This window comes from Sorex fumeus, unplaced genomic scaffold (assembly GCF_029834395.1).
Source record: "Sorex fumeus unplaced genomic scaffold, SorFum_2.1 ptg000050l, whole genome shotgun sequence".
NCBI classification, from domain to species: domain Eukaryota; kingdom Metazoa; phylum Chordata; class Mammalia; order Eulipotyphla; family Soricidae; genus Sorex; species Sorex fumeus.
This window is the reverse complement of record NW_026606107.1, coordinates 7,766,166-7,780,785: the sequence shown is the minus strand read 5'-3', so window position 1 is coordinate 7,780,785 and position 14,620 is coordinate 7,766,166.

Here is a 14,620-nt window from a genome sequence, read left to right as displayed (position 1 = left end):
GAATAATTCATTAGTGAATCTGTCTGGCCCTGTGCTTTTGTTTTGGGAAAACATTTGATTATCTCTTCAATTTCCCTGATATGAATGGGTCTATTCAGGTATCCTAAGTCTTCCTGGTTCAATCTTGGGAAATTATCAGAATCCAGGAATTTATCCATTTCTTCTAGGTTCTCTTGTTTCATGGCATATGGACTCTCAAAGTAGTCTCTGATGATCTTTTGAATTTCCTTGTTTTCTGTTGTGATGTCCCTTTTTTCATTTCTGATATGGTTTATTAGGGTTTCTCTCTTTCTTTATTTGTGAGCCTTGCTAGTGGTTTATCAATCTTATTTATTTTCTCAAAGAACCAGCTCTTGATTTCATTGACATTTCAGGTTTTTTTTTGGTTTCATGTCGTTAATTTCTACTCTATGTTTTATTATTTCTTTCCTTCGACCAATTTTGGGTTACTTTTGTTGGTCTTTTTCTAAGATCTTGAGCTGTGTGGTTAGCTTATCTATGTAGGCCCTTTGTTCTTTCCTTAGGAATGCTCGCGATGCTATAAATTTTCCTCTTAGCACAGCTTTAGCTGCGTCCCATAGGTTCTGGTGGCTCGTGTCTTCATTCTTGTTTGTTTCCAGGTACCTTTTGATTTTGTCTTTGACTTCCTTCCTGACCCACTCATTGTTCAACATTGAGTTGTTTAATTTCCAGGTGTCTGATAAGTTTTTCGACGTCTTAGTGTGATTCACTTCTATCTTCAATGCATTGTAGTCTGAAAAGATTGTTGATACTACTTCTATCTTCCTTATTCTATTGAAGTATGTTTTATAGCCTAGCATGTGGTCTATTTTGGAAAATATTCTGTGTGCACTGGAGAAGAATGTGTATTCTTCCTTTTGGAGGTTTAAAGCCCTGTATTGGTCTCTTAACCTTCTACCTTCTATTTCTTCCTTCAAAGCCAATGTTTCCTTTTTGAGTTTTGTTCTTGTTGATCTATGCAGAGGTGATAAGGCGATGTTGAAGTTTCCAACTACTATTGTGTTGCTAGCAACATCCTCCATAAAATCTGTTAGCAGTTGTTTTAAGTATTTAGGTGGTCCCTCATTAGGTGTAGATACATTTAAGAGTGTGATTTCTTCCTGTTGTACATATCCTTTGATAAATAGAAAATGGCCTTTGCTGTCCCTTCTGATCTTTTTCAACCTGAAATTTATGTTGTCGGATACAAAGAAGTAAATCACATACAAAAGAGCACCCCTTAAATTTGCATCAGACCTATCAGAGGAAACCCTCCAAGCCCGAAGACAATGGTGGAATATAGTGAAAAAACTCAATTGAATGGTTTTCCAGACTCCTGAGATTTGTGTCAAAGTCCTTCATGCCTTCTGGTTGTTTCAGGTTGGTTGTAGATACTGTTTTCCACAAAACACACATTCACATTAGCAGCCTCCCTCCCCCCATCCCACCCCATGTTCATTCCTGAAACACTATTGAAAAATTACGGCAGATTCAATTATGTATTCCTATATATGAGGCAGGCAGGTAGATTAGGAAGGACCTCCAGTGGTAATGGAAATCCTGGGAAGTAATAAAACTACTAGCCCTAAGATTGTAGAACCCACCTTATAGACACAGGAATTAAGGCCTGATGTCCAAGATTATGCTTGGAGCCAGCACAGACAAACAAAAAGTTGGATCAGTCCAACAGAAGCTCCAGTGGGAACAAAGACCAAAAATGGAATTTCAAAGAAGACCATCAACTGCTCTCAACTCTACCCCATTGCAACCACCAAGCTGTTGACTCTTAACTAGCTATTAAACCCCACAAGGGACAGCTAAGGAGAAACCCTATAAAAGCCCACATGTGTTGCCTAAGCACATGTGTTGCCCAAGCCCATGTTCTACTTTTGCCCATGTTTTGCTGCTGAGCTCATAAGGTGCCTGAGCATGTGTGTCTCCTGCATCTACCCTTTGAGCTGTGTACTCTCATAGCTTCATACTCCAATGCTGTGATGTGTACTGGGGCCTTTGGAGAAGCCCATTTTCTCTCTTGAGTGTGTTACTCACTTTCTTTCATTCCCTCCCCACTCTTTTTCGAAAACTTCCAAATAAAATCTGTTTTTTTACTTCACATCTTGTTGCTTCCTGAAATTCTCTCCTGGGGAGAAGGACTAAGGACCCCAAAGTGGGTAAGTCCTAGGACTGAATTTGCTTTTCTGTAAGGAGGAATTTCTTGCTGTAGCCTAAGTCCACACATCTCCAAGAAAATCACATGGTGTTTCTTACTTCCTGCCTTGCAAAACAAGTGAACAAGTGGACATCAGGTGTAGCTTGATGGCTATGTAGTATGGATGACAGTAGTGAGGTCTGGGTTCTTCAGGATCTAATCATAAGCTTTATAAGTCCTTGACTTTCCACCAGTTCCCAGGTTGGCAGAGGTGAATGGGGAGAAAGCATCAGGTAGCCTTTCTAGTTGTTGCCACGCCATCTCTATCCTCTCCACTTCATGTAAATCACTAAGAGACCCCACCAGGCATCATTTATATTTATTATTATATCTTCAGTACCTATTACTTTTTCTAAAGTAATTGTTCAATAAATGCAATGAGAAAGTTAAAGAAAAAGGGAAAAAGGCGTTAGAGGACCTTTACGATGTACATGTAGATCATATCTTGTCATTTGTTTTTGTTACCTGTTAGTAGTAAACTGACAATATGATGATATCAACCTCGAGGAAATTTCTGGAGCTCATTGACTCTTATATTTCTATTTTGTATTGCCTGACTTTATGTCACTAAATTTATCCCATCTCTAGAACCTACCATACGTCTGTAATTGTATACATATACTCTTTATGTTTCCCAAGCATGAGAACAATTGGTTTATTTTTACCTATTTTTTCTGTTCTTTTTTCTTTTATATTGTTTAGTTAAAATCATAATAACTGTTAGAAGATTGACTCCATAATACTGCTAAGAGTGATAACTATTGAATGACTACTTATTTTTTCTTATTTCTTGAAGCAATTCTGAAATTTATTATAATAATTGCAGTTACAAAAGAAACTATACCTATCACACAGGCAGCAAAGTGTCAAGCCATAAACTAACTATAAGCACAATGTTCTCAATGCTTTAATCATACCTGTTGCTTCCTGTGCTTTCAAAGCCCACAATGCACTTTTAAACCAATCCCTAGACCTCTTGTTGCACTATACTTTCTTTCTCAAGGCCCTTCTCACCTTGTATATTGAACCTCTCCACAAGATTGAAGGTGCAGCCCAATATTATCTACTTAGTGAAAATGTTCACGAATCCCTCCCAGACTTACTGCCTATTAGCTTTCTAGCATTTCTTGTAATTACTAGCCACATTTCTGCTTCATGAATCATGCATAACCATGATGCAAAGTGAGAATGATAATTTTATCATTGTATCTACAATAACACATGAAGAAATCTGTGGCTAAATATAGTGGAATTAGAAACTATCAAGGAAAACTTCATGCTAATAATTCTTGCAATGTTTCCACCTCTAATTTAAAAGATGAAATTCAAGTGTTTACTAAATACTTTCTATACACTCTTGAAACAGATTTTTAAAAGAATCGAGGCACAATAAAAACAATGTTAATGCTTTTTAAAATTAAATTTAATTGGTTGATATTATGTGGTTTATATTACTGTTCATAGTGTTTTGACTTGAACATAATTTCAACACTACCTCTTCTCCATCCCCAGTATACCCTTATCCCTCCTTCAAGGACCCAAACTCTTCTTCCTCTCAACACCTCCCCAAATCAATTATGTGATCAGTTCTCCCATTACATTGCCTTTGTTCTTTGTTGTTACCTTGTTTGTGTTTCTTTAAGTTCTTTACATTAGAAAGATCAGTTTGTATCTATCCCTTTTCTTCTGAATGATTTCACTTAGCATGATATCCTCTAGTACCATTTATTTTATTGAAAATTGCATGCAACATGCAAAGTGTATGGAGTGTTCATAGAGCTCATAGTATTCCATTGTGCATAAGTCTCACAACTTCTTTATCCATTCATCTGTAGTAGTGCATTTGAGTTGTTTACATATCTTTGGTACTGTACTAAGGGTTGCAATGAACAGAGATGTGCATATATCCTATTGAGTTAATGTTTGTGTCTTTGGGAGATAGATGTCAATAAGGGGTAAGATTGGGTCATATACTAGTTCTAGTTCTATTTCTTAATATTTATATTGCTTTTCATGGAGGATGAGTGTTAATGTTTCTGTGTCAGTAAAATTTGTAGTTTATATTACTTTACATTTATGGTTTCATTATAATTCACATTTTTGTTGTTTGTTTTTGAAGGAAGCCCACACTTTGTTGTTCTCAGGGCTTAATCCTTACTCTGGTATATTAAATCTAAAATAGAAAATTAAAATGAAGAAATGCCCAGGTAATTCTGCCACTGCTATATTTTAGACCTCAATTTATGAAACACTGTTTAAAGTTTGGCTAAAATTTGTTGTTTTTGAATGTTCAGAAAGATGCATTGTATCATGACTTAATCACTTAATCACTTAACTTCCCATTAGTCATCGATTTGCTCCAGCGGGCACCAGTAACGTCTCCATTTGTCCCTGTCGCGTGCTAGTGTAGCCCAATGGCATCTGTTCGCTCCGGGAACATGAAGGGCCTCAAACCAATCGTTCATGATCTTGACAAAGAAGTCTGACCATCTGGTAGGTGGGCGGCCACGCGGTCTTTTGACATCCCGTGGAATCCAGTCGGTAACAGCTCTAGTCCAGCGGTCGTCTTTAAATCTCATCACGTGAACAGCCCATCTGATTTTCGACACCTTGGCAAATGAGACAGCGTCCCTGATTCTTGATCATCGACAGATGTCAGAACTCCGGATTGTTTCTCTCATTTGAGTGAAACGTGATATTCTAAGCATAGCTCTTTCTATTCTTCTTTGGGAGACCTGAATAGCGTTCTCATCTTGTTTGCGTAGGGCCCAGGTCTCTGAGGCATAAGTTAATGCAGGAAGAACAGTGGAATCAAAGAGATGTGCCCGAAGCCGGAGGTTCTTCGTCCTCTTAGCTATTTCTTCGACGTTCTTGAAGGTGTTCCAAGCCACTCTCTTCCTCCTGCACAGCTAGGGTGCCAGGTCATTTGTCGTGTTGACCTCTCGACCTAGGTATACATAGCTGTTGCAATCGGAGATGGTCATTCCGTTGAGAGCGAATGGGGCATCAGGAACGAGGCTGTTTCTCATAAACATTGTCTTCATAAGATTCAGCTGTAGTCCTACCTTTCCACACTCACGGTCAAAGTCGGCCAGCATTTGTGCCGCTTGGCTGATGTTTGGTGTTATTAAAACAATGTCATCAGCAAAGCGGAGGTGGTGTAGTTGCCGCCCATCTATCTTCACTCCTATTCCTTCCCATTCCAGTCGTCGCATGATGTTCTTGAGGGTGGCACTGAAGAGTTTCGGTGAAATGGTATCACCCTGCCGCACCCCTCTCTTGACATCAACGATCACTTCTTTGTAGAATGGTGAGATCCTGGTAGTGAATCCACAATACAGCTCACGGAGGATCCTGATGTATTGGGCTTGAATGTCCTGATTGGCTAGGGCTTCAATGACCGCTTCTGTCTCAACAGAATCAAAGGCCTTCTTTAAATGAATGAACTTTAAACAATATCATGACTAGAATCTGTATTTTTTAAGAGTAAGATGTGTATGCGTGTGTGTGTGTGTGTGTGTGTGTGTGTGTGTGTGTTTGTATCTGGGGTGGAAGCATCTGGCAATTGGTATTATGAAAGCCATGAAAAAGCATTAGCAAGCCAACTGATTAAGGGACAGAAAAGGAAAAGCCAAGATGTATGTGATTCCTTAGTCTTTTTTTTTGTTTGGGTCACACACTGCAATGCACAGGGGTTACTCCTGGCTCTGCACTCCGGAATTACTCTGGCGGTGCTCAGGGACCATACGGGGTGCTGAGAATCGAACTGGGTCGGCCTGGTGCAAGGCATACACCCTACCTGCTGTGCTATGGCTCCAGCCCTCCTTAGTCTTTTTTTAATAATGTATAGAAAGAAAATCATAGAATATCCATTTTAGACTCATAATATTTATGCATATTTCAAAACCGTGTCAGGACCCCGAAAAGCCCACTCCCTGTGCACCAGCAGGAGAGCGGCAAGAACGGGATCGGGCCGGGGTCCGCACCCCTGAACTCCCCGCCCCACCGCGAGGTGGGGGAGAAGCAAAAGGCCCACTGGCAGAATGAGAAGAGTGGTCCCATTCACGTGGAATGTCCGTCCCTCGTCTGGCGCAGCTTAGGCCCGGCCCGGGAGAGCACACCAGCACAACATCGATCAGCAAGGAAAGGATGCGAGAAGCGAGCGGCCACCGGTCCCCCCGGATGAGGAGGAGACTGGACCCCGAAGGAGCGATAGCACAGCGGTAGGGCATTTTCCTTGTATGCAGCCAACATGGCCGACACGAGTTCGATTCCTCCGCCCCTCTCGGAGAGCCCGGCAAGCTACCGAGAGTATCTCCCCCGCACGGCAGAGCCTGGAAAGCTACCCATGATTTATTCGATATGCCAAACACAGTAACAACAAAGTCTCCAATGGAGAAGTTACTGGGCCCGCTCTAGCAAATTGATGATCAATGGGAGGGCCGTTACCTTTAACTTACCTTTATTTCAAAACCATTTTGTATTGCAAATGCAACTAAATTGATATATCTCATATCTAATATTTTTATTCATCCTTTGCTGTCCTACAGAAAGAGTTGCATATATTTTGTCTTTTAGGCTCTCTGAACTATGTTTCAATTTGTTTGCTTACATTCTAACATTTTTTTCTCATACAAATATTGTAAATGTAGTGAGCAAATGCCAAACCTACAAACTTTTTTCTCTCTTCTGAAAATCTATCCATATATCCTGAGTCTTTGTTTATATAGTACTAAGCTCAAAAATACTTTGTAGAGAAAATGTCTTAAGAGTTTAACTGTCTAGAACTCACTGAAACAGAATGTTAAAAGTTTATATAAATTATCCACTCTTTTATTCAACCTCCTCAATAATGCTTGAACAGAACACTCTTCTTTGGAAGGAGTAAATATTGGTGAACTCCATGAAGGATGGTAGATAATTATTTCAACTCTACTATGTAACAGACCCTATGATTAAAATATAGATTTCATTAGGTTCCAGATGATTTATGTGAAGTTGGGAGAGGAGAGGTGACAGCTTGGAAAGTGGAGTCTATGGCTTTCCTCTCTGCTCATTCAAATTGCCTGACGATATTTAGAATTAATGAAATATTTTCTCTAAGGAAGAACCTACTTCTCACTAGCTTCTTAAATTGCACTTGGATAGCAGTTTATCTACATGGGACATTAGCCCTGTCTCCAATTTCTTGGTGAGCAATGGAACTAGGTCTGGAGCTAGGAATTGCACTTTCCAGGAAAGGAAGATCAATCCTAACTTCTACCCATGTTTTCTAGGAATATTGCCTTACCTCATGGAAAAGAATTTCAAGAAGGAGACCAGTAGTGAATTAAGGTTAGTTTCTTTGTGAATATAGGTGACAAAATGATTTGTATTCAAGAGAATGCTGTTTTTCCAGATTGAAGAGAAGTTCAATAGCTTTGGAGAAGAGTTATATATGGGTATTCTCCACACTTCATTTGGAATTTATTGCCCAAGAAAGATTTAACTAGGGATTTTCAAAGGGAAAACTTTTAATTTCTGGTGGTCCTTTTCACATTCTTATCACAACTCCCATCCTTAAACTCTGGGAGCCTCTCCCCCCCCGGGACCCAACCCAGTTGGAATTCTAGAATTCCAGAATTCTACATCATAAATACTTTCAGGGATCATCGGGTGATTGTGCCCCACCTACCACCATACCTCTCCTCCTGCAACAATTCCAATAAAAATCCATAAGGTCACATTCAATTTTCTAATCAGGAAATTAGTGTCAGATGTTAAGAATATTATTTACACCTGCATAACCAGTAAGAGATTAAATACAGTTATGTATGATTCTAAAGTTTTGTTTTCAAACTAGATGAACATATTTCAAGGCTTGGGGTACAGCTCAGTGATAGAGCTCATTTCTTGCACATATGAGACCCTGGGCTTAATAAAAATATCAAAATGATTGTACTTATAGCAACTTATATTCCCTTAAGTGATAAGTATAAGAACAAAAGTCACTGTCACTGTCCTCCTATTGTTCATCGATTTGCTCGAGCGGGTCCAGTAACATTGTGAGACTTGTTACTGTGTTTGGCATATTGAATATGGCATGGGTAGCTTGCCAGGCTTTGCTGCGTGGGTGGTATACTCTCGGTAGCTTGCCAGGCTCTCCGAAAGGGGCAGAGGAATCGAACTCGGGTCGGCCATGTTGGCTGCGTGCAAGGCAAATGCCCTACCCACTGTGCTAAGTATTCCATAATATTTTCCCATTTTTTAAACACTGAATCATAATACATTATAGAACAGGAATAGAGAAAAATTTATGCCAAGGGCCATTTACAATATTTTAACTGGTTTAATACATACCTGATACTCAGAGATTACTCCTAACTCTGCGCTCTGGGGACACCCTTGGTGTGGGTTACGGTACCACATTAGGTAATGGTGATCAATCCCTGATCAGTCACATGCAAGGCTATTGCTTTACTCACTTTACTATTGCACCAGCTCCCGATTTAAACATTTTTAACATTTACAGGGCATATAGTATATGTATATGGCAAGATGCTTACCTGTCTATTCTATCATATACCAGAGATAGACCACAAGATTCTGTAGGCCTTTTATAAGCCAAGGACCACACAATCCCTGACCCCTGTTATAAAGGGAAGGTCTACATTTAATTTCAAAATTTCAAAAAGTATCAAAACCAACTGGCACATTTTTAAGAGAATGAGGTTTGAATTACTGTATACTGGCAAATGAAAGATTTGCTGGTAAAATAGCATGCATTAATATAATGTAGAAGCACAGAAAATTTTAAAATGTTTGCAAACAAAAATGTATTTTTGGGTAGAAAAAACTTCCTATTCACAGAAAGTATAGTTAAGGTTTTGGAGAGAATATATTTTGGACATCTCAACTTGTATAATCATGGTAAACAGGCATGTGTTTGGAATACATGCTTCTAAAACACTTATCTAGAGAGTCAGAACTCGAGACATACATTTCAGGAGTAATCAACATATAGATTGTTTTTTAAAGCCATGGACTGAGATGAATCACCTTCAGGAGTGATGGTAGAGCACATAAGTGGACAAAAGACAGAGTTCTGAAGCATGATAATTCATGAATAACTCAAGATAATTATTCCACTTTAATGTCCCAACACTTGACAGACTGCTTTAATAATATGCACAAACATACACAAATAACATCAGTTTAGCTTTTAGCATCTAGTTAATTTAGACATTTCATGTACTTCTAATATGAAACATCTATGGTAAAGGACTTTAATTGACTCAAGCCTTAGGAAAAGCTGTTCTAGAAAGAATCATACAGAATTGATGTGTCTTTCAGTTTAAGCAGTTCTGATGGACTGTAGCACTGTAGCACTGTCCTCCCGTTGTTCATCGATTTGCTCAAGTGAGCACCAGTAACATCTCACAACAAATTGTGAGACTTGTTACTGTTTTTGGCATATCAAATACATCACAGGTTGTTTGCCAGGTTTTGCCATGAGGGTGAGATGCTCTCGGTAGCTTGCCGGGCTCTCCGAGAGGGGTGGAGGAATTGAACCAGGATCATCCGCGTGCAAACAAACACCCTACTCGCTGTGCTATCTCTTGAGCCCTCTGATGCATAGTAGTAGTAGTGGTAGTAGTAGTAGTAGTAGTAGTAGTAGTAGTAGTAGTAGTAGTAGTAAATGGATTTGGTTATGTACCTTTTAGGAGATGAAATTTGGGGGAAATGAGGTGACAGCCTGGAGAAGGTAGTCTCCTTCTTCCCTCTCCACCTTATAGGTCACCCAGAAAACTTCCCTAGCATCTAAACAATACAGACCTTACATCTCACCAGCCCCACAAACTGGTTGTCAAACAACAACTGGGTTCCACTTGCCGTGTCTGATATGGCAATGATCTCTGGTACCAAATTTCTTGGGGAGCCATTGAATTAAAGCTGGAGAGAAGAAAGTGTTCTTTTCAGGAAAGGAAAATCAGTCCTAACTTTTATCCATGTGTTCTAGGAATGTTTCCTTCTCTCATTGACAAGAATTTCAGGAAAGAGGTGAACAGTGGAGTAAGATAGGTTTATTTATATATGCACAAACACACTCAGGAGAGAACATGGCCTTCTCCAGAGTGTAAAAAAGCAAAGTACACATCCAAGCAGGGCTCTGTGGAATGTTTCTGCAGAATGGGGAAATGTGCCCTAAAGTAAGAAAGTACACATCTCTGACAAAGAAGCAGACAAATGCATACCCTTTTCTTTTCCAAGTTAGTTTATACACAATTTTCTCAAACTGCCCTCCAAGTCCTTTGCTAGAGTGGTTGCGGAAGGGCTAAGCTTGGAGTTGTTGATGGCCTTTACATTCAGGAATTCTGGTGCTTCTCCTTTCAGGGATCCATTGTGGTTGGTCCAGGAACTCTATGGTTTCTTGATATTCTGAGCTCATGGGATGGATCTTTTGCCTCAGCGGTCTTCATATTTCGGAGTTGGTTTAGGTTCCAGCCATTTTAACTGAATGTATACTACCAGACTCACCAACCCCAGTCTTTCTGCCTTCAAATTTCATTTGAATCCCAAATTATTATATCTACTAATTATCTTTGGACAAATTACTAAATATGGTTGTTCCTCATTTAATATGATAAAGCATTTACTCTCTAATGTTTTTTGAATATAGAAATGAGTCTAAAAAAGTAAAAGTATTGACATACATTAAATATTCTCAATTATTATCCAATAATTGTGTAACTTTTGGATTACACAAAAGTGTGATCCAAAGAGATCCTGCAAGTTTGCATTTTCAAACATTCTACTCTCCAGGAATCTTTTCCAGAAGTCAACAATCCAGGATTTCTATATTGGTAAGTTTTTAGTCTCATAAAGTTAATTCCTATATGCAAACCAAATCTAGTACCTTGCCACTTCTAAACTTTGGTCCCATTTTTACATTTCAGCAATAAGTAAATCTTTTTTTTTAAATTATGAGGTTTTTTTTCAAACCTTAGGGGTAATTCTTCTGTTTTCCTTCATATATTTTTTCTCTAGGCAAAGTGTATCTTGTTCATTAAAGGGATTTTTATTCAAAGTGATTAAAGCCTTCTCACACTCTGGATTTTACTTCCTCATCTGTAATTGCCATTTGTCTAAGTTCCATTAAACATTGCCTATGGAGGGGCAGAAAGTTTGTATGGGAGTTAGGCACTTGATTTGCATAGATACCAATAGATCTCAATAGATCTCTGGCACCACATGTGGTTCTGTGGTTCCCTTAGCACAATCAATTGTAATCCCTGAGCACATATCCAGGAGTCAGATTATTGAGCCTGAACATTATTGAGCATGACTCAATACCCTATTATCATGACTCAATACCCTATTGCCCTAAAAAATTTCCTATGAAATAAGCACATCAAATCAAGAAAGGGCTTATTATAATGTAACTTTTAAGTCACATCTTTTTTGAATTGAAAAGAAACAAAACATTGACACTTTAGGCTTTGAAAATCTAAAAGGAATCAAGAAAAATTAGCTTTAGTATTCTGTTAAATGCAAAGTTGAAGTTACTTCCATAAAGTGTTTTTTAGGTTAAGTTGAACCAAATCTATTTATAAATGAATGACTTCAACATGTGGATCATAACATATGCATGAGAAATATTCTTTCAATTTTGGAGTAGCTTTTCACTAAAGGTATCCTAGCTGGACACCTGTGAGGATTCATAATCCAATATTTATCTTGTGCAATTCTATAGTACCTGTTGCCATAGCGACGAACTCAGAATGAGATATGAGACTATAAACAAATAATCTTAGAAAGACCACTGTGGCAGTAGATACCTCAAATCATGATTATTGTCTTATGATGAATAGTTCCCTTGATGATATTCTATTGAAACAAACAATAAATAGAGATTATGCAGGCCTCTAGGACAAAATGCTATAAGGAAGGACTGCTGAGCTGTATTTGGAAAAAGAAAAAAAATGAGTTCAACAACTGTCTCTATCATTCACTTACTGTGTAACCTTGGAAAATTATTTAAACAGAATTATTAAGCATATTTGAAAATCTGAGATAGTTTCACTGTTTATCATCAAGGCATATCAAGGACCTTTATGAAAAGCAAACAAGAAAGATTGCAAATGGTAGTATTCTGAAATAAACATATTTGCATTACTGTGCTTTATCATCAGAAAAATTGTATGTAAAAATGAGACAAAATTAGTCATGAAAAATGCTCATAATCAATGATAGTTAAGGTATGCAAACCAAAATGACAATGAGATAACAGTTTTCTCTAGAGAGAATGGCCTCTGTCAAAAAGGTTAGAAATTAAAAGGGCTGCAGAATGTGGAAAAAAGAATACACTTGTGCACTGTTGGTGTAAATGTATAATGGCTCATATTCTATATAACATAGTACCAACTTTTCTAAAAATACTAAATGATCATTAGTAGATCAACTGTAGCACTGTCCTTCCATTGTCCATCAATTTGCTCAAGCGGGCACCAGTAATGTCTCACAACAAATTGTGACACTTGTTGTTACTGTTATTGGCATATCGAATATGTCACAGGCAGTTTTCCAGGCTTTGCCATGCGGACGAGATACTCTCAGAAGCTTGCCGGGCTCTCCAAGAGGGGCGGAAGAATCAAACCCAGGTCAGCCGCATGCAAGAAAAACACCCTACCTGCTGTGCTATCACTCCAGCACAGTAGATCAACTAGAACTATTGTATGATCAAGTAATCCCACTCCTAGGTACAAGAACTCAAAACTCTAGTTCGAAACATAAACACATACCTATGTTCAATGCAGTGTTATTAACAATAGTCTATATTTGGAAATTACACCCTGCCCATCAACAGGTAAGTGGATAAAGAAGAGTATGCATATGCAATGTTTTACTAGTCAGTTTTATGTAAATAAGAAATCTTGCTTTTTGCTACAATATAGTTGGAACTGCATGCTGTGATTATCAGCAAAATATTTCAGAAGAAGATTGGGAAAGATTCAAATGGCAGAATGCTTGCTTTGTGCATAAGAGCACTGGACTTAGTTCCTGGAACTGTATGGTCCCCTCAAGTAACTAGCCCCTGAACACCACCAAGCACAGCCCCCAAATGAAACAAAGCAGAAAACTCAGGAGAAAAACAAATACTGGATGGATCATAATCATAAGTAGCATGTGAAAAAGCAAAGAGGGCCAGAAAAATAGTGTAGAAAGTAGGATATTTACCTTGCAAGTTCCAGACTAGCTTTTATCTCCAGCACCACATATATTCTCCCAAGCTAGCCAGGAGTGATCTCTGAGTGCAGAACAAGAAGTAAACCCTGAACATTGCTGGGTGTGGCAAAACAAAAACACAGAATTAAAGAAAAATAATGTAAAATGTACAATAAAAACAAATCCTTAGACTCTGACAACAGAACTGAAGTACGAAATGGAAAAGGGTATGAGGAAAAAGAGAATGGTCATGTGGATTTTTCTGGAGTCATTAGTACAGTGATCGTCATAAAGAGTCACTAAAAAAATTAAAATCATTTAGAATATTTTTATTGGTACAAAGAAACTTAAATATATAAGTTTTATTTATCTTTCTCAAAAATTAAGCGCGAGTTATCAAAATTAATACATTATGACCTGATTTTTACTCCTCAAAGGTACTCAACCTAACACTAATAGGAAATTTTCCTTGCAAAGTTAACTTAATTATATGGAATCATTCATTTAAGTATCATCTCTTTCATTTATTCTCTTGGGATACTTCATGGACTTTTCCATACAAAAAAGATTTCCAACAATTTCCAATTGCAACTAATAGGAGTTCTTTTACATTCCTTGCACTGTAGGAACAGCTTAATTGGATAAGCATGAAGGCAATTAATAGGGAAGGGATTTGGAAAGTCAATTTTGTTTCTATTTATTATGTACAAGATGCACAATCTTTTAATCAATTTCTTCAGTCTTAAGATTTGAGAGCATGCTCTCCACTCAAAAGACCCAACTCTATAGGAAGACATTTTCCTGGTGCGGGCACCTAGTAGGGGACCTTTCTGCAAGAATCCTCAGCTGGAAAGTATGATCCTGGGAACAAACAAGCAAGCTGGTGGAAAGATTCAAACACGCACTCTATGATTGGCCCTGCACATAGCTAATACTTGGTTCTTTCTACAGGTCAGACCAGCAGTGGGTGTGGTTTTCCTGCCAGGCAACTGATAACTCAACCACCAGTTAATCCCCCCCCCCTCCATTCCCCTTAAGATCTACATCATGACCTCTTACTCTGAATTTTCATGAGGGAATAGTTACCCCAACCACTTTAATCCAATAGATTATTAGCCCCTATGCCAATCATCACTCCCCGCCAAACTGTAAAAGCAGCTGTGAGAGCAAGAAACAATAGAACCCCAATCAAAGGGTAGCAGTAAG